The sequence below is a fragment of the Megascapheus bottae genome, chromosome 1, assembly GCF_031878675.1.
Source record: "Megascapheus bottae isolate mThoBot1 chromosome 1, mThoBot2.hap1, whole genome shotgun sequence".
Taxonomy (NCBI): Eukaryota; Metazoa; Chordata; class Mammalia; order Rodentia; family Geomyidae; genus Megascapheus; species Megascapheus bottae.
In genome coordinates, this window is record NC_143509.1 from 4206325 (window position 1) to 4225761 (window position 19437).

Below are 19437 nucleotides of genomic sequence, written 5' to 3' on the forward strand. Positions count from 1 at the left end.
TCGGAAACCCAGTGTCTGCCCTTCTTACACCATGGACAAAAGGGTGGGATTTGTCCCTGCTGTGGGGAGTTCCCTGGAGCTGAGTTGATAGTTTTGGGCTGGGGGCACTCCCGAGCAAAATGTCCAGCCTGGCTACATTTAAAGCACAGGCGCTTTTTTTCTGGGTGTAACTCTTTGAGCGCCGCTCCGATAGCTAGGCCAATATTGCGGGAGGTGGGGTCTACATCTGAGCAGATTTTTATATAGTCAGAGAGAGTCTTAAGACGCCGATGAGGCCGTAACGCAGCTTGGCAGGCGGAGTTGGCGTTTTCATAGCCAGGTGTTTAATAAAATCACTCTCAGTTTCATCCCTACCAGAAATACGTTCAGCGGCTTCAGTAAGCCTCCCCATAAACTCATTATAGGGCTCTTGTGGTCCCTGACGAATTTTAGCAATGGAGGAAAAAATAGAGCCGGGGGAAGGTATTGCTTTCCAGGCCTGCAGCGCGGCGAGCCGGACTTGTGCTAACAACCCAGGAGGAAACCTGGCTTGCCGCTCATTGGTGTTATAGGGAGCCTGTCCTAATAATTTCTTGAGTGTTCATTTAGCTGTTCCTGGCTCAAGGATATTACTATTTTCTTGTTCCCGACACCTCTCTGTATAATCAGCTTTCCAGGAGAGATATTGACCTCTGCTAAGAACTGCTTTTGCCAGGGTTTCCCAGTCGTAAATAGTGAGGTGTTGTGAACACAAGCTCTCCAGCAAAGACAGAGTAAAAGGCAGTCTCCTTCTCTCTACTCTCTCCTCCTCCCGTTCCCCTGGTCCCTTGATCTCCAAGCTGGAAGCCCTCTGCCAATTGACTAACTCCATCCACCATTCCGAAGCCTTCAGGAAAAGTTAACCAGCTGTAGTTTGTGGTGGAGGCATACTGACAAGGACTGGGGACTCCCTTCCTGTCTGTGGGGTCCCTAGAGACTTCAGAGGTCTCTCGTGAAACTTTTCACATTTTTTCCTATTTTTTATAACAATAAAAATGGAATATTCATCATTAACTCTGGCAGTAATGATACAGTTCACAGACATTTGTCATTGTTCCCTGCTTCTCAATCAAAGGACTTACAGCCATCAACCATTACAACTCAACTACAACCAGGATAGGATATTTTAGCTCCATTTGGAGCTAGAGGAACTGTCACTTAGAGGTGGGCCAAGGGAGGTTTGGGAATCTTTGGTTAGATAAGATAGAAATAGAGCTATCTTGCATGCCAATCTCAGTGTGAAATAGAGAATCCACTAAAGTATTGGTGATAGAACATTCAGTCACCAGGATGCTCTGAATCTTGCATTCAAATTTAGTTATATAGTAAAAAATAGGATTGTTAGTCAGGTGCTGGAGGCTGTAATCCTAGCTACTTAGGAGGCTGAGACCTCAGGATCACGGTTCAAAGCCAGCCCAGGCAGGAAGGTCCATGAGACTCTTACGTCCAACAAACTATTCAGAAAAAGCCAGAAGTGTTGCTGTGGCTCACTTGGTAGAGTGCTAGCCTTGACCAAAAGCAGCTCAGAGACTGTGCCCATGCCCTGAGTTCAAGTCTTAGGACTGGCAAAAAGTATAGTTGTTATGAACTAGAAAGAAATGTTTTCAGAGGTTGCAGACAACCATGGTGGAAATGAACAGTTCTACACAGAAAGAAAGTCCAGAAACTGTGAAAACCAGACACTAGGATCTTTTCCATCGTAAATTTAATTGGAGATGACATACAAGACATGACATAAGACAGCAGTTTATGAGAATTACTATAATTTGACACCTATGAAATGGTTTAGAAAATGAAAAAAACATCATGCTTGCTGACAGTAGATATGTCAGAAATGTCAGTGTCAAGTAAGACAGATTTTTTTGGCTCCTCTGCTGTTGTCATCCCTTGATACCAAATCGACTTGAGGCAACCATTGGATATCAAACGATTAGTAAACTATCTAGGGTTCCTGCTAATGCCTGAAAAAAAAGCTAATTCCTGAAAAAGCTACAAATGATTCTTTATTGATGTATTGATACTGTGATATTTTAGATATAAAAGGTCATTTCTCTTAATAGCTGGGAATGTAGTTTTGAAATAGTTTATGGAATAGTCAGAGGATTGCCTAAGAATGATGGATTTGTCATGATTATTGTCTCATTCAGTGACAAATGTGCATTTACACATCAGAAGTTAGACTTTTAGAGATTAATTCTGATGAATTACTTGGAAAAATATCAATTTCCAACTGAATACATGGAAATAAGTATATTTGTATATACATATATATACATATGAAAACAAGTATATGTAAGTAACTATACACACACACACACACATACACACAAATATGGAATACTGCTTGATTTTAGCATAAAATCTCCCTTTCCCAATTACATAGTTACAAAAGCTGTACAGTAAAAACAGCATAGAAATGGCCAGGAGTTTGGCCTAGTGGTAGAGTGCTTGCCTAGCATGCACGAAGACCCAGGTTTGATTACTCTGTACCATATACATAGAAAAAGTCTGGAAGCAGTGCTGTGGCTCAAGTGGTAAAGCTATAGCCTTGAGAAAAGTCCAAGGACAGTGCTTAGGCCCTGAACTCAAGCCCCATGACTCACAAAAAAAACCCCCAACATTGAAACAAGTAGAAAAAAATATGCCACACATCTTGGATAATTATCTATATGCAGTGAAATTTACAGATATAGAAGAAAATACAGCATACTCCTCTACAGTGAACATTATTTTTTAGGTACAATGTATTCCTAGCTTGTGGTTGTGGTCATCAGCCCTAGTTGTTTTCAGAAGAGAGAACAAGAGTTAGTCAGTCTGATACAGCTTCTTGACAAAGCCATTTTTTTGCCAATCCCAGAGTTTAACTCAGGGCTTGAGCACTGTCCTTGGACTTTCTCAAGGCTAGAGCTCTACCACTTGAACCACAGCACCACTTCCAGATTTTTCTATGTATGTGGTATCGTGGAATCGAATCTAGGTCTTCATGCATGCCAGGCAAGCATTCTACCACTAGGCCAAACTCCTGACCCATTATGACCTTCTTGAATGTTGCAATATTATTAGTATACAGATTCTGTTTATTCTTATCACAGAGATCTTTCAGTAAAGCCTCCAGTTCATTTTCATCTGTGTATTCATTGTGATCCTGCTTAGAGAATTGGTTATAGAAGTCAAAAGCCTTGTTGCGCTGTCTCACACATATTTTGACTCCCTGAAATTTAAGAAAATCCACTTATAATGGTAGAAACCTGGCCATGTCAGTCAGTTCTAACTTCCCATCACCATTTGAACCAGTTCTAGCATTAGCTCTGTGTACTCAGCTAGTTCTGTGTCAGCAACTGTTTCCTTTTTGTAGCAGGTTCTTTGGAAAGCTCTTCATCTCCTCAGTTTCTATGAAGACTCCAAGTCTTCATTAATTTCTCATAGGACTTCAGTTGCTGGCACTGGAAGAGCAACAGGAAATACTCTTCTGTGGGTAACACATGAACCCACTCCACAATTCCTGTTTTATCAAATTGATCCACACAAGTTTTCACCTCCATAGCCATTCAGAAAAGTTTTCTCCTCAGGTGATAATTCCAATCCAGCCTTCTTCAGTGCCTGCAAGAGCTCCTGGATCAAGTTGTGTAGTGGTAGAGCTCTACCCTTGAGAAAGTCCAAGGACTGTGCTCAGGCCCTGAACTCAAGCCCAGGACTGACCAAAAAAAAAAAAAAAGAAAACTGTGAGGTTGTGATGAGGGGTTATGGTAAGGGAGGTTTTGCCATTGCACAACAGTAGTGTGTGTGTGTGTGTGTGTGTGTGTGTGTGTGTGTGTGTGTGTGTGTAATTGTTTCCATCTGAGAAGGTCATGGTGAAGGTCTCAACTTAACACATCTGTGTAGATGTGCAATAAATTTTAATCCAAGTTACTCCTTCCACTGATCTTACCTACTCATTTTTTCCATATATTTTTACTGTAATTAATAGAAGTGTTATATTATATTCACCACATTGAAGGTGAATTACTTCACAAACATTGATACCCTTTCTCATGTCTTGGTCCCTATTTCCCTCCCTCTACCCCTGCCTCTCATCTTGTTTTCTCCCCTTCCCTATCCTATTTCAAATAGCCAAATAAGCATATATACAATATATCAGATAACAAGGTGAAATACTGTAACAATATGAAATAATCAAGGGACATAGTACATCAAGGAAAACAATCACTTCTTATATACCACCTACTCATTTATAATAGACACCTTAATATCCACACCTCATGTTTTCATGCGTAAATATTGAGTATTATTACTATACTCACTCGCTGCTCCTTTTTTTTCTTTTGTTCCAAACCTTTCTGCTAGCTCCCCATTCAAGGTACTGATATTCAAGACATTTCTTTTTTTTTATATTTATCTTTTTTTTATTGTAATTAGTAAAAGGGTTACATGATATTTGCCAGATAGAAGGTGCATTAATTCACATACATTGATACCCTTTCACATGTCTTGGTACCCGTTTCCCTCCCCCCCCACACCTCCCACCCGTCTTGGTTTTCCCCCTTTCCCTATCAAATTTCAAATATCCAAATACAAATAAATTCAATATATTAGATAACAAAGTGAGATACTATACCAATATGAGATAACCAAGGGACAGCAAAGGAGATGAGAGACAACATTGTACATTAAGGACAACAATCATTCATTATATGGCTTTTGTTTCACTATCCTGGAGGTCCTTTATATTAGCTTCACATTATATGTCCTTATGTATCAAGATTTTGCTCTATTGCAAATCTCTGCTAGTAGAGCCCAAGGTTTCTACTGATTATGACGAATGAGGGAAACCATTGAGCCTAAGTTCCTTTGAGTCTGGCTTACTTCACTTAATATGATTTTTTCTAAGTCTTTCCATTTCCTAACAAATGGGGCGATGTCATTCTTTCTTACAGCAGCATAGAATTCCATTGTGTACAAATACCACAACTTGTTGATCCACTCATCAACTGAGGGACATCTAGGTTGGTTCCATATCTTTGCTATGGTGAAGAGTGCTGCAATGAACATTGTTGTGCTAGTGGGTTTAGTATGTCCTTGTTTCTGGATGGTTGGGTAAATGCCAAGTAGTGGAATTGCTGGGTCATAGGGGAGTTCTATGTTTAGCCTTTTGAGGCACTGCCACACTGCTTTCCATAGTGGTTGAATGAGTTTGCACTCCCACCAACAGTGTAGTAGTGATACCTCCTGGCCACATCCCCTCCAGCATCTGTTATTGTTCGTTTTCCTAATCCTGGCCATTCTTATTGGAGTGAGAAGGAATCTTAGATTTGTTTTGATTTGCATTTCTTTTATGACCAGAGATGTTGAGCATTTCTTCATGTGTCTATAGGCCATTTTTGTTTCTTCTTCAGAGAAGATTCTCTTTAAGTCTTTGGCCCATTTCTTAATGGGATGGTTGTTACTGTGGAGATTAGCTTGGGAGTGATTCAATTTTTTGAGTTGTTGATATATTTTAGATATGAGGCCTTTGTCGGTTGTTTGGTTGGTGAAGATCTTCTCCCACTTTGTAGGCTTCCTAATTAATTTACTAACTATGTCCTTTGCCATACAAAAGCTCTGCAGTTTAATGCAGTCCCACTTATCCATCCTTTCTCTGATTTGTTGTGATGTTGGTCCTTATTAAGAAAGTTTCGACCTGTGCCAAGGAGGCCTATTGAATCTCCTATTCCTTTCTGTAAAGTTTTCGGTGTGTCAGCTTTTACCTCCAGGTCTTTGATCCATCTGGAGTTAATTCTAGTGCAAGGTGACAAAGAAGGATCCAAGTTTAGTTTTCTGCAGGTGCTTAACCAGTTCTGCTAGCACAACTTGTTGAAGAGGCTGTCTTTCTTCCATTCTATTTTTTTGGCTCCCTTGTCCAAGATTACATGGCCATAGGTCTGTGGTTTCATATCTGGGTCCTCAGTTCTATTCCATTGGTCTTCAGGCCTGTTGTTGTGCCAGTACCAAGCTCTTCCTTTTTGATCCAACTAGACAGCCTATGCCGTTTAATTGGAGAGTTAAGTCGATTGATATTGAGAGTTAGGATTGAGAGATATTTATTAGTTCCTACCATTTTAAAAGCTTTTATTAGGGCCTGTGTCTTGACAGTTTTTGTGGTCCTTAGATGGTATGCCGTTTCTCTATTTTACATTTATTTTGGTTTTCTATGTATAGCACATCTTTGAGAATTCTCTGTAGTCTTGGTTTAGTTGTGACATATTGTTGCAGCTTTTCCCTGGAATGGAATGTTTTTATTGTTCCCTCAGTTATGAATGAGAGCTTAGCTGGGTACAGTATTCTTGGTTGGTAGTTGTTTGACTAAAGGGCATGACATATATGCTTCCAGTCACTTCTTGCTTGCATGGTCTCTGCTGAGAAATCTGGGGTTATTCTGATTGGTTTTCCTCTATAGGTTACTGAACCCTTTTCCCTGGCTGCCTTTAGAATCCTTTTTTTGGTTTCTATTGATCCAGTTCGGATTACGATGTGGCGGTGGGATATTCTTTTCTGGTCAGGTCTGTTTGGGGTTCTAAAAGCTTCTTGTATCTGGATGGGCCTGCCCTTCTGGATATTTGGGAAATTCTCTGAGATGATGCCCTGAAGTATATTTCCAATACCATTGACCTCTTCCGCACGCCCTCCTCAATACCAATAAGCCATAATTTAGGCTTCCTAATTGTATCTTGGACCTCCTGAAGCGCTCTCTCATTTTTCCTAGATTTGGATTGACTCATTTTCTGTTCTTTCTCTATAATAACTAAATTATCTTCAGCCCCGGAAATTCTCTCCTCTGCATTATCTAACCTGCTATCAAAGCTATCTACATTATTTTTCATCTCCCTTGCTATTAATTGCTCATTTTTGATGCCTTGCATCTCTTCTTTTAGATCATGTATGGATTTCTTTAGCTCCTTGATTTCCATTTGAGTGGTTAGCTCAGTAGATTTATTTTCTTTGAACGTTTTCTGGAGTTCAGTCATCTTTTTATGTGTGGATTCTATGAATTCATCCATCTTTCTTTGAAAAACCTTTATTATGGCCTCCTTTATGGCTTCTTCTTTTTCACTTATCACCTTGTTTATGGTTTCCTCTTGTTCAGCTATGGCTTCCTCCCTTATCTCTTTCTTTGTATTTTCACATTTTTCATTAATGATGCTTATCAATTGCATTTGTATAGCACTTGGAAGACTCTCCTCTAGGTTTGCCAGTGACTGTTCCATTGGCTGTTTACATTGGGTGGGGGATGTTGTTTCTTGATTTGACATTTTTCTTGAGTTTCTTGTTCTGCCCATTTGAAAATGGGAGCAAGATTAATACTAAACACGATTATAGTTTTTCAGATATAACCAACCTAGACATCTGTAGCTGGTAGATACTAGATGTTCACAGGTTTTGATTGGTGTTATCACTCTTTCTTTTTGTGAAGTTAGCAACCAGTCTAATACATCCACTGATAAGCGATTTATACACAAAACAATAAGCCTCTCAATCCAATCTCTATTGTCTTTAAGTCCCTCTGAGCATAGAGAATTATTAAACACCTAGATATACAGTATTGCTCAACAGCCATCAAGTGTAGATCCATGCAGTATAAGGGCTGAAAGATAAACAGAGGTCCAGAGATAGAAAAATAGAATAAGAGAGGTCAGGGGAGGTACAAGAGGATTAACATAGGAGTGTAAGAATATTGTAGTAATGAAGAATAGGTATAGTGTAAGGATAACTGACCTAAGTTTGTAAGTAGGTAGTGTATTTGAGTACAAAGTTTGGAGAGTAGCTCTTAGCCCAACCAGTGGCCTCACAGTGGACCATGGGATGGATCTGCGAGCTTCCGTCTGAGCGCGGTTGGTGGACGTTTTCCTGTGCTGCTGCCAGGGGCGGCCCCAAACCAAGGGTCTGGGGATTGAGAGTTTCAGGGGCTCTCAGCAGGACCAGCAGGAGACCCCTCTGTTCCCAGGGGCGGGGCCCAGCTGGGGATGTGGGCTCCAAGGGCGGAGCCGCGCCTTTTTGATTCTCAGAAGAGAAGCTTGGCTGCTGGTCGGCCCTTCAGATCCCTGATGTGTTTCCACTGCTTTGTCAGAGTCTGTGACTATGGGCAGCTCCTCAGTGCTGTCTTGCTCAGGATTCCCAGCTGGAGGATGCCCCGCTCAAGAATTGACGGGGGGCAGAAGCTGGCTCCTATTTTCCCGCACCCCCTATCTGCTGTTGTATGGCAGGGTCCCAGTGCCCTCCACTCTCCATATCCAGTAGCCTGGGAGAGGAGCCTGATGGGTGGGTGGGTGCTGGGACAGCTCTGCCTCCCCTGGTGGGTTGCTGAGTCTTAGAGTCCGCCTGCTTGTCAGTCTCCAGTCAGAGGGCTGGGGGTTGAGCCCCTTGGGTGGGTGGGAGTTGGGACAGCCCCGCCTCCCTTGGTGGGGTGCTGGGTCTTAGGTAGCCCGCGTGTCAATCTCCAGTCACTGTTCTGAGGGAGGGGGCTGTTGAGGGAAGGGACAGGATTCTACATTCCTTGCCCCCCTGCTCCTGCCAGTCTTTCTCGGGCGGGGTGGATGGGTCTGAGTTAAGTTCTATTGCTTGGCATCGCTCTACTTTCCCGATGTGTTTGGGGACGCGCTGTATTACTCATGCCTCTGCGCCTCTCTGCGGGTGATCCATGGTGGTGGGGAATCTTTCACTCCCCTCGGGTCTCCGCTGCCACCTGTGTTCTGCGTCTGGGTTCCACTGCTTGCTGTTCTGGTTACGCGTCTGGTTTTCGCTGCTTCTGCCGTTCGCTGGCCCGGTTCTGTGCTGGTTTCTGTAGCAGTTGGGCTCCCGGCCTGGCGCCCTAGACTGCCGCTGCTTTTCGTGGCTTGGAGCCAGCGTCCACCGGCGCTTCCCCGGCGTGGAGCCGGCACCCATAGCCGCTTTTCGCGGCTTGGAGCTGGCGCCAGCTGCCGCTTCTCGCGGCTTTCCGAGGCTTTCGCGGCTTGGATCCAGCGGCAAGAGGTGGGGGAGGGGTCCTTGTGTTCCGAATTCTTTGACAAAGTTGGATGTAAGCTTTATCCAGATTTCTTTTCCGGTTTGGGTCCTTCTCCATTGCTTTTTGAGTTTGTTGTTGTGGATTTCTTTAGGTAGTTGGCTCATGGGACTCCCTGGTTCTCTCTTTTTTGAGAGAGAGGTAGGCAGCGTCCCTATTGTCTCAGCGCCATCTTCCTTCTCTTCCCGAGGTGGCCTTTCTTTAGGGGAAACACAGCCTTGTATCCTTAACTAGAGAGTGGGACAATTGCAAGTATTTCACCATTTTGATGATAAGTAATGGGAAATGTGAAGGTTATGTCTTCTTTGGGGGAAGGTTATAGAATTAAGAGTTAAGATCTGAGTTAAGATCTATTTCGGTGTTTTGGTTGTGGTGTAGTCTGCAAAGTTGTGTTATAGAATAGGGCTGAACACACCGTTCTTAGGTAGGTTGTGTAAAAATGGTGAAAAAAAACACAAAAGGGGACTCTTGAATCTCTCTTCCTGTCATTTTTTGACATAGAATATGCAGTTTTGGAAAGGATGCCTTTGTAAAGATCTTAGAAAGCAGCCAATGGAAGCCTGAATGTTTCTAATATCTAGGAAGAAGATATTGATTTGTTTTCTTGGAAGAAAGGACCATCACTTTGAATTTACTGTAGAGAAGGCAATAGGCCAGATAGATGGCAGAACAGAAGGAATACAGCCATTAGATATAGACTTCCATTGTCCATATCCTTGGAAAGTCTTGCTAAGATATATATTTCTAAAATCCTGGAATTAACACACAGAGAGGCACCTATCAGGTCTTGATTTATTAGACAAATTCAAAGAGTTAAAAAAATGGAAACAAGAGGATTATCTTGTGTGATTGTTGTTCTAAATGTACTATGTTATTTCTCTTACCTTTTTTTCTGCCTTTATGGTTAATCTCATATTGTTACTGTTTCTGACTCTGTTACCTAGTATATTATATATATGTTTATTTGTTTATTTGAAATACTAAAGGGAAGGGGAGAAAACAAGATAATTGGGAAGGGGTAGGGGCGGGAATCGGGGACAAAAACATGAGCAGGGGAATCAATGTGTGAGAAGTAATGCACCTACTACTTGGCAAATGTAACTGTAACCCCTCTATACATTATACCAACAATAAAAAAGTACAAAAATATCTGTGTTTTTACTCCCAGTGATGGTGGTTCACATATTATGTTAGCTACACAGAAGACTGCATTCTGAGGATAGAGATTCAAAGCCAGCCTGAGCAGCAAAATCTGTGAGACTCTGATCTCACAAAAAGTGAATTTGGGACTCAAGTGGAGGAATGTTACCCTTGGGCGTGAAAAACTCAGCAATATTGCCCAGGTCTAGATATTTCAATTCCTAGGACTGGCACGCATGTATGCATGTATGCATGCACATATGCACACACACACATGCGCGCACGCACACACACACACACACACACACACACACATACATACACCAGAAATAAAACCAAAATAGAAATTAGAAAGTCCAGCAATGATAAATCTCCAGGGAGATTTTTATTTTCTAAAGTTGAACTATGTCAAATTAGATTTAGAACAGTCAGGCCTCTATATTTTACAAAGCCTTTGTAAATATCATATGTCTAGAATTTTTTCTCATTCAGTACCCACTACTTTACTATTTCCCTATGATAAAATAAAGCTTATATGACTTTATAGGTTGGATAAAAAGAAATTTCCTCATCTTTTTTTGTCATGGGGTTGAACTCTGGGTCTGGGCACTGTTTCTGGGCTCTTCAGCTCAAGACTACCACCATACCCCTTTGCCTGGGTGCTGTCCCTGAGCTCTTCAGTTCAAGGCTATTGTCTTTCCCCTGGAGCCACAGTGCCACTTCCCGCTTTCTAGTGATTAATTGGAGATAAGAGTCTCACATTCTTTAGTGCCAGGGCTTTCTTTGAACCGTGATCCTCAGATCTCAGCCTCCTGAGTAGCTAGGATTGCAGGCATGAGCCACCATGACCAGCTTATGGATTTTTTAAAAAGAAGAGTCAGTAAAGGTCCAGGAGTTTGGTCTACTGGTAGAGTGATTGCATAGCATGCCTGAAGATCAGGATTGGAGTCCTCAGTACCACATACTTAGGAAAAGATAGAAGTGGTGCTGTGGCTCAAGTGGTAGAGCTCTAGCCTTGAGAAAGCCCAAGGACAGTACTCACGCTCTAAGTTCAAGGGCCAGCACTGGTAAAGAAAAAGAATATTGTAATATTCTACCATAGTTTAGAATGAATACATAAAATGGAGTAAATGAAAGAGAAGAAATCAAGGATGATTGGGGTTGTGACAACTAACAATATGATCGATGGGATATAGTCATGAACAATGAATACTTAAATTCAAAATGATTGAAGCATTCTGAGTTCTTCATTAATTATTGCTTTCATTATACATCAAGGTGTCTAATAAACATTAGGCTGAAGAATGAAACTCGCATCTCAAAATTTTATCTCTTGGGACTCTCAGATGACCCTGAGCTACAACCCACACTGTTTGGGCTGTTCCTGTCCATGTATCTGATCACAGTGCTCGGAAATCTGCTCATCATCCTGGCCGTCACTACTGACCCCCACCTCCACACTCCCATGTACTTCTTCCTCTCCATTCTGTCTTGGTCTGACATCTGCTTCACCCCCACCACCGTCCCCAAGATGCTGGTGGACATCTAGACTCACAGCAGAGCCATCTCCTTTGCAGGCTGCCTCACCCAGATGTCTGTTTTTCTCATTTTTGGTTGCATGGATGTTATGCTTCTGACTGCGATGGCCTATGACTGCTTTGTGGCCATCTGTCACCCAGTGAATTACCCTCTCATCATGAACCCTCATCTCTGTGTCTCCTTGGTTCTGCTGTCACTTTTTGCCAGCTTCTTGGAAGGAGAGGTGCATGTGTGGATGGCATTACAGATGACTGATTTCAAGGAATTGGAAATCCCAAGTTTCTTCTGTGACCCCTCTCAAGTCCTGGGTCTTTCCTGTAAGGTCACATTCACAAATGATTTTTTAAATATATTTTTGGTACCATATACGGTTTCCTTCCTATCTTAGGGATCCTTTTCTCTTACTACAAGATCATTTCTTCAATGCTGAGAATGTCCTCTTCAAGAGGGAAGTCCAAAGCCTTCTCCACATGTGGCTCTCACCTGTCCGTGGTCTGCTTATTCTTTCGGACAGCATTGGGTGGCTACTTTGAGTCAGCTGTGTCACATTCTCCCAGGGGCAGCGTTGTGTCCTCAGTAATGTACACAGTGGTCACTCCTCTCCTGAACCCCTTCATCTACAGCCTGAGGAACAGGGACCTCAAAAGATCACTGAGCAGGTTGTACAAACCAGGAGCTGACTAGGAGATCTATGAATATTGTGGTTTTACAGAAGCAAGAACTTTTAGCCTGTAGACCTATAAGTCCTTTCTGTCTGCACATATTGTTTGTTTGGATTCATTTGTACAGTTCTTGACCAAGTAGCACTGGAAGAAGATTGGAGCCAAGTCAATGGGCATTTATGAAGGAGGAGCTCATTTTTTTTAATGTATGAAATTTTACTTTGTAAAGATGATGAGTGTCTAGAAGGTCAGTCTACAAACTGAATTTTACAGTTGTTGAGATGTAAAGTTTTTATTATATAAATTTTCTTTATATATTCCTGTCTACTTTTCTTTTATTTTGTTTTTTTGGTTTTCATAATACTGAGGTTTGAACAGGGCTTTCTGATTGCTAACCAAATGGTGTGCCATCTATCTTTTTTTAAAATAGTTATTTTATACATGAGATCAAGTGCTTTGCTAGCCACAGTCTGGCCAGATCTAGAGATCCCAGCCCTCTGTATATCTCTGATTAAAGGTGTGAGCCTCTAGCTCTTGGTTAATAAAAGTGAGGTGGATGCTTTTTTGGTTATGCTATTTATTTGCTCTATTTCTAGGACTTGAACTAAGGGTCAAGAAAATGTCCTTGTGCTTTTTGCTCAAGGCTAGCACTCTACCACTTGTAGCACAGTTCCACTTTTGTGTGTGTGTGTGTGTGTGTGTGTGTGTGTGTGTGTGTGTGTATGTGTGTGTGTATAACTCTTGTTAGGAAAATGTATACATAAGCTGTATAACAGGGCAGAAAATTTACTGATGCACATAACCAGCAAAGTGAATAAGAATAACTTGTTTCTTTGAAAAATTCCTCAAGATAAAGTGAGAAGGACACTTTTCAGGGAGAAAACCCCAAATCAACATCACTACTCCAGCCAAGGGAAGAGACTTCAGTGGAAGCCATTTCCACTTAGCCTTGATACCCACATTAGCACCACACTGGGACACTAGGCAATAGGATTCTCCAACCTTTGTGTGTGTGTGTGTGTGTGTGTGTGTGTGTGTGCATGTGTGGGTGTGCATGTGTGTGTGTGCGTGTGTGTATGTGTGTGTTGTGCATGTGTGCGTGTGTGTATGTGTGTGTGCGTGTGTCTGTATGTTGGTGTGCATGTGTGTGTGCGTGCATGTGTATGTGTGTTGTGTGTGTATGTGTGTTTGCGTGTGTGTGTGCTTGTGTGGGTGTTATGTTTGTGTGTGTGCATGTGTGTGTTGTATGTGTGTGTTGTGTGTGTGCATGTGTGTATATGTGTGTATGTGTGTGTGTTGTGTGTGTATGTGTGTTTGCGTGTGTGTGTGCTTGTGTGGGTGTTGTGTTTGTGTGTGTGCATGTGTGTGTTGTATGTGTGTGTTGTGTGTGTTGTGTGTGTGCATGTGTGTATATATGTGTGCGTGTGTGTGTGTTGTGTGTGTGTTTGTATGTGCGTGTGTGTGCATGTGTGTGTTGTGTGTGTGTGTGTGTTGTGTGTGTGTGAGCACACTTGGCGTTGAACCAGGACCTGGATATTTTTCTTGAACTTTAGTGCTCTTGGCTGGATGGACATTACAACTTGAGTCATAGCTCCATTTCTGGCCGTTTCATGATCCTTTGGAGGTGAAAGTATCACAGATTCTCCTACCTGAGCTGTCTTTGAACCCTAATCCTCAGATCTCACCATCCTGAGTGGCTAGGGTTACAGGAGTGAGCCACAGGCACCTGGTGCAACTAGCTTGTCATCTTAAGGTCTGGCCATCATTCAAAGTCCTAAAACAATTAGCATGAATTACAAACAAGAGCCACTAGCATCTAGCTTTAAAATAAATATATTACTTGTCAAAACTCAGTCCTAGGGGCTGGGAGTTTGGCCTAGTGGTAGAGTGCTTGCCTAGCCTGCACAAAGACCTGGGCTCAATTCTTCAGTATCATACACATAGAAAAAAATCGAGAAGTGGTTCTGTGGCTCAAGCGGTAGAGATCTGGCTTTGAGAAAGCCCAAGGACCGCTCAGGGCCTGAGTTGAAGGCCCAGGACTCTCTCTCTCTCTCTCTCTCTCTCTCTCTCTCTCTCTCCCTCTCTCTCTCTCTCTCTCTCTCACACACACACACACACACACACACACAGACAAAATACCTCAGTCTTGGCCTCGTGGTTCCCACATATAATCTTTGATACTGTGGAATAGAGATTGAGAGGATTGAAGTCTAGCCAACCAGTTCCCAACCAATAAACTAATATAGTGGCAGCATTTACTCAAATCCCATTTTACAAGGCTCAGGTTAGTTCAGACTGTTGGCTTATGCCTGTACTCCTAGCTACTTAAGAGGGTGGGATCTGAAGATAAGATTCAATACCAGCATGGGAAGGAAAGCCCCTGAGCCTCTTACTGAAATTAACCAACAGAACACTGGAAGTGGTGCTGTGGTTCAAATTGGTAGATGGCTAGTCCTGAGCAAGACTGCTGAGACTCATTGCCCAGGCCTCAAGTTCAAGCACCATGAACAATTAAAAAAAGAAGCATGGGTGTGTGAATCTGAATGTGAATCTCCAGGTAAAATATGGAGACCATATTTAAAGCTACAAGGAAATCTGTAGTTGAAGGAGGAAATTGCTAACTTTGAGTGAAAACGTTAAGGTACCATGCCTAGACCCTGAGTACAAGCCCTAGTACTGGTTCAAATTTTAGACAGACTTCTATATTGGCCTGGGACCATTTTAGTTTCAAATTGCTCTGTGCACTAGCATCATCTGCAATAACCTCACCATTTCTATGATGATAGAATGCTTTTTTAAAGAAAAATGTAAACTCCAACAGTAACTACATACTTCATATCTCCCATTTTTATCAAGCAGTTTGAGAGCTGATGTAGAAATATAGGCATATTGTGTATGTACTGCAAGTTTAACGTTACAGGCTAAAAGTCATTTCCACAAAGCCCATCACTGAGCATTTTGGTATATATGGGAGATAAATATTAATTTTCCTCCATATACGTGTTGAAATAGTTTGATCCGCAATCTTAAAATGATTGTCCTAAGAGATGTGTTTGACATAATAGACATAATTGATAGGGGCGACTTATTTTTACATTCTCATTCAAAAAGTATCTTTTGAAAAATATTTTTATTGTAATTAATAAAAGGGTTACATAATATTTGCCAGATGGAAGGTGCATTAATTCACATACATTGATGCCCTTTCACATGTCTTGGTACCCATTACCCTCCCCCCCCAACCCGCCGTCTTGGTTTTCCCCCCTTCCCTATCCAATTTCAAATAACTAAATACAAATAAATTCAATATATCAGGCAGCAAAGTGAGATACTGTAACAATATGAGATACCAAAGGGACAGCAAAAGAGATGAGAGATAAAATAGTACATTAAGGACAACAGTCATTCATTATATGACTTTTGTTTCAATATCCTGGAGGTCCTTTCATTTAGCGTCATACTATATGGCCTTATGTATCAAGGTTTTGTTCTATTGTAGATCTCTGCTAGTAGAGCCCAAGGTTTCTACTGATTATGACAAATGAGGGAAACCATTGAGCCTAATTTCCTTTGCGTCTGGCTTACTTCACTTAATATGATTTTTCTAAGTCTTTCCATTCCCTTAGAAATGAGTCAATGTTGTTTTTTCTGACAGCATCATAGATAAAGTTAGTATATTTAAGGAGCAATGCAAAGGATCATCATTATCATCATGATATGGTTGTACAAAGAGGTTTCAATTCGGCATCCCAGGGTATAAGTACGATGAATTGTGACCAATAACAACTTCTTTTATTTTCAGTTGAATATTTTGTATATTTACAGGTTGCACATCAATTTGCGTATATGTGTATTTACACTCAGACATGACATGTGCCTGAATTTTAACTTCTTTTGCCCATTTTTCTATCACTGGATCTTTTTTTTTATCGTAATTAGTAAAAGGGTTACATGATATTTGCCAGATAGAAGGTGCGTTAATTCACATACATTGATACCCTTTCACATATCTTGGTACCCATTTCCCTCCCCCCCCACACCCCCCACCCGTCTTGGTTTTCCCCCCTTCCCTATCAAATTTCAAATATCCAAATACAAATAAATTCAATATATTAGATAACAAAGTGAGATACTATACCAATATGAGATAACAAGGGACAGCAAAGGAGATGAGAGACAACATAGTACCTTAAGGACAACAATCATTCATTATATGGCTTTTGTTTCACTATCCTGGAGGTCCTTTTAATTAGCTTCACATTATATGTCCTTATGTATCAAGATTTTGCTCTATTGCAAATCTCTGCTAGTAGAGCCCAAGGTTTCTACTGATTATGACGAATGAGGGAAACCATTGAGCCTAAGTTCCTTTGAGTCTGGCTTACTTCACTTAATATGATTTTTTCTAAGTCTTTCCATTTCCTAACAAATGGGGCGATGTCATTCTTTCTGACAGCAGCATAGAATTCCATTGTGTACAAATACCACAACTTGTTGATCCACTCATCAACTGAGGGACATCTAGGTTGGTTCCATATCTTTGCTATGGTGAATAGTGCTGCAATGAACATTGTTGTGCTAGTGGGTTTAGTATGTCCTTGTTTCTGGATGGTTGGGTAAATGCTGAGTAGTGGAATTGCTGGGTCATAGGGGAGTTCTATGTTTAGCCTTTTGAGGCACTGCCACACTGCTTTCCATAGTGGTTGGACGAGTTTGCACTCCCACCACCAGTGTAGTAGTGATCCCTCCTGGCCACATCCCCTCCAGCATCTGTTGTCATTCGTTTTCCTGATCCTGGCCATTCTAGCTGGAGTGAGGTGGAATCTTAGAGTTGTTTTGATTTGCATTTCTTTTATGACCAGAGATGTTGAGCATTTCTTCATGTGTCTATAGGCCATTTGTGTTTCTTCTTCAGAGAAGACTCTTTAAGTCTTTGGCCCATTTTTTAATGGGATGGTTGTTACTTTGGAGGTTAGTTTTGGAGTGATTCAATTTTTTGAGTTGTTGATATATTTTAGATATGAGGCATTTGTCCGTGGTTTGGTTGGTGAAGATCTTCTCCCACTCTGTAGGCTTCCTGATTAGTTTACTAGCTATGTCCTTTGCCATACAAAAGCTCTGCAGTTTAATGCAGTCCCACTTATCCAGCCTTTCTCTGATTTGTTGTGATTCTTGGTCCTTATTAAGAAAGTTTCGACCTGTGCCAAGGAGGCCTAGTGTATCTCCTATTCCTTCCTGTAGAGTTTTCAGTGTGTCAGCTTTTACCTCCAGGTCTTTGATCCATTTGGAGTTAATTCTAGTGCAAGGTGACAAAGAAAGATCCAGCTTTAGTTTTCTGCAGGTGCTTAACCAGTTCTGCCAGCACAACGTGTTGAAGAGGCTGTCTTTCTTCCATTCTATTTTTTTGGCTCCCTTGTCAAAGATTAGGTGGCCATATGTCTGTGGTTTAATATCTGGGTCCTCAGTTCTATTCCATTGGTCTTCAGGCCTGTTCCTGTGCCAGTACCAAGCTGTTTTGAGGATTATAGTTCTGTAATAGAGTGTAAAGTTTGGAATTGAAATTCCTCCAGCGCTGTTCTTTCTGCTAAGAAGTGTTTTTGCTAAACGGGGTCTTTTATTATTCCATATGAAATTTTGGATTGCCTCTTCTATTTCTTTAAAGAATGACATTGGTATGTTGATGGGTATTGCATTGAATTTGTAGATAGCTCTTGGCAAGATTGTCATTTTCACAATGTTGATTCTTCCAATCCAGGAGCATGGGAGGTTTTTCCATTTCCTTAGTTCTGCTTTAATTTCCTTTTTTAGGGTTTTGAAGTTTTCGTCAAAAAGGTCCTTTACATTCTTAGTTAAGCTAATTCCTTGGTACTTTATTTTCTTTGAGGCTATTGTGAAAGGAGTTTCTTTCCTGATTATTGCCTCGTTCCTCTCACTGTTGGCATAAAGGAAGGCAGTTGATTTTTGAGGGTTGATTTTATAGCCTGCTACACTTCCAAAGCTTTGGATCAGCTCAAGGAGCTTGGGAGTAGAGTCTATATGATTCTTTAAATACAGAATCATGTCATCTGCAAAGAGGGATAGTTTTATTTCCTCTTTCCCTACTTGGATCCCCTTTATGCTTGCTTCTTGCCTTATTGCACTGGCTAGGAATTCTAGTACTATGTTAAAGAGTAGTGGAGAGAGTGGGCATCCTTGTCTCTTTCCTGATTTTAGAGGGAATGGCTTTAGATTTTCACCATTAAGTGTAATACTAGCAGTAGGTTTCTCATACACAGCCTTTATTACATTAAGTAATGTTCCATGGATTCCTAGTTTCTCCAGAGCTTTTAACATGAAGGGGTGTTGGATCTTGTCAAATGCCTTTTCCGCGTCTATTGAGACAATCATGTGATTTTTGTCTTTGCTCCTGTTGATGTGTTGAATTATATTAATTGATTTGCGTGTGTTGATCCAGCTTTGCCTCCCTGTGATGAATCCAGTTTGATCATAGTGTATAATTTTTTTGATGAGTTGTTGTAGACGGTTGGCCAGTATTTTGTTGAGAAGTTTTGCATCGATGTTCATCAAAGATATAGGTCTGTAGTTCTCTTTCTTTGATGAATCTCTGTCTGGTTTGGGGATGAGGGTTATACTGGCTTCATAGAATGAGTTTGGTAAAGAACCTTCATTTTCAATTTCGTTGAAGAGCTTGAGGAGTATTGGTGTGAGCTCTGCTTTGAAGACCTTATAGAATTCAGCTGTGAATCCATCTGGCCCTGGGCTTTTCTTAGGTGGAAGTTCTCTAATTGCCATTTCTATTTCAGAGCTTGAAATAGGCCTGTTGAGTTGGCTTAGTTCTTCTTGGTTCAGTGTGGGTATGTTAATATTGGCTAGGAATTCATCCATTTCATCTAGATTCTCAAATTTGTTGGCATAACGGTTTGAGAAGTATTCCCTCATGATATTCTGGATCTTGGTAATTTCTGTCGTGATATTACCATTTTCATCTGCGATTTTGTTTATTTCGATATGCTCTCTTCTTTTTTTGGTAAGATTTGCTAAGGG

At 41.2% G+C, this 19437-nt stretch overlaps 2 pseudogenes; one reads left to right on the plus strand and one right to left on the minus strand.

Moving 5' to 3' along the window:
• Positions 1 to 238: 238 nt before the first annotated feature.
• Positions 239 to 8934, minus strand: LOC150068055 (calbindin-like; annotated as a pseudogene).
• A 639-nt stretch (positions 8935 to 9573) lies between these two features.
• Positions 9574 to 12415, plus strand: LOC150068056 (olfactory receptor 7E178-like; annotated as a pseudogene).
• The last annotated feature ends 7022 nt before the right edge of the window (positions 12416 to 19437 follow it).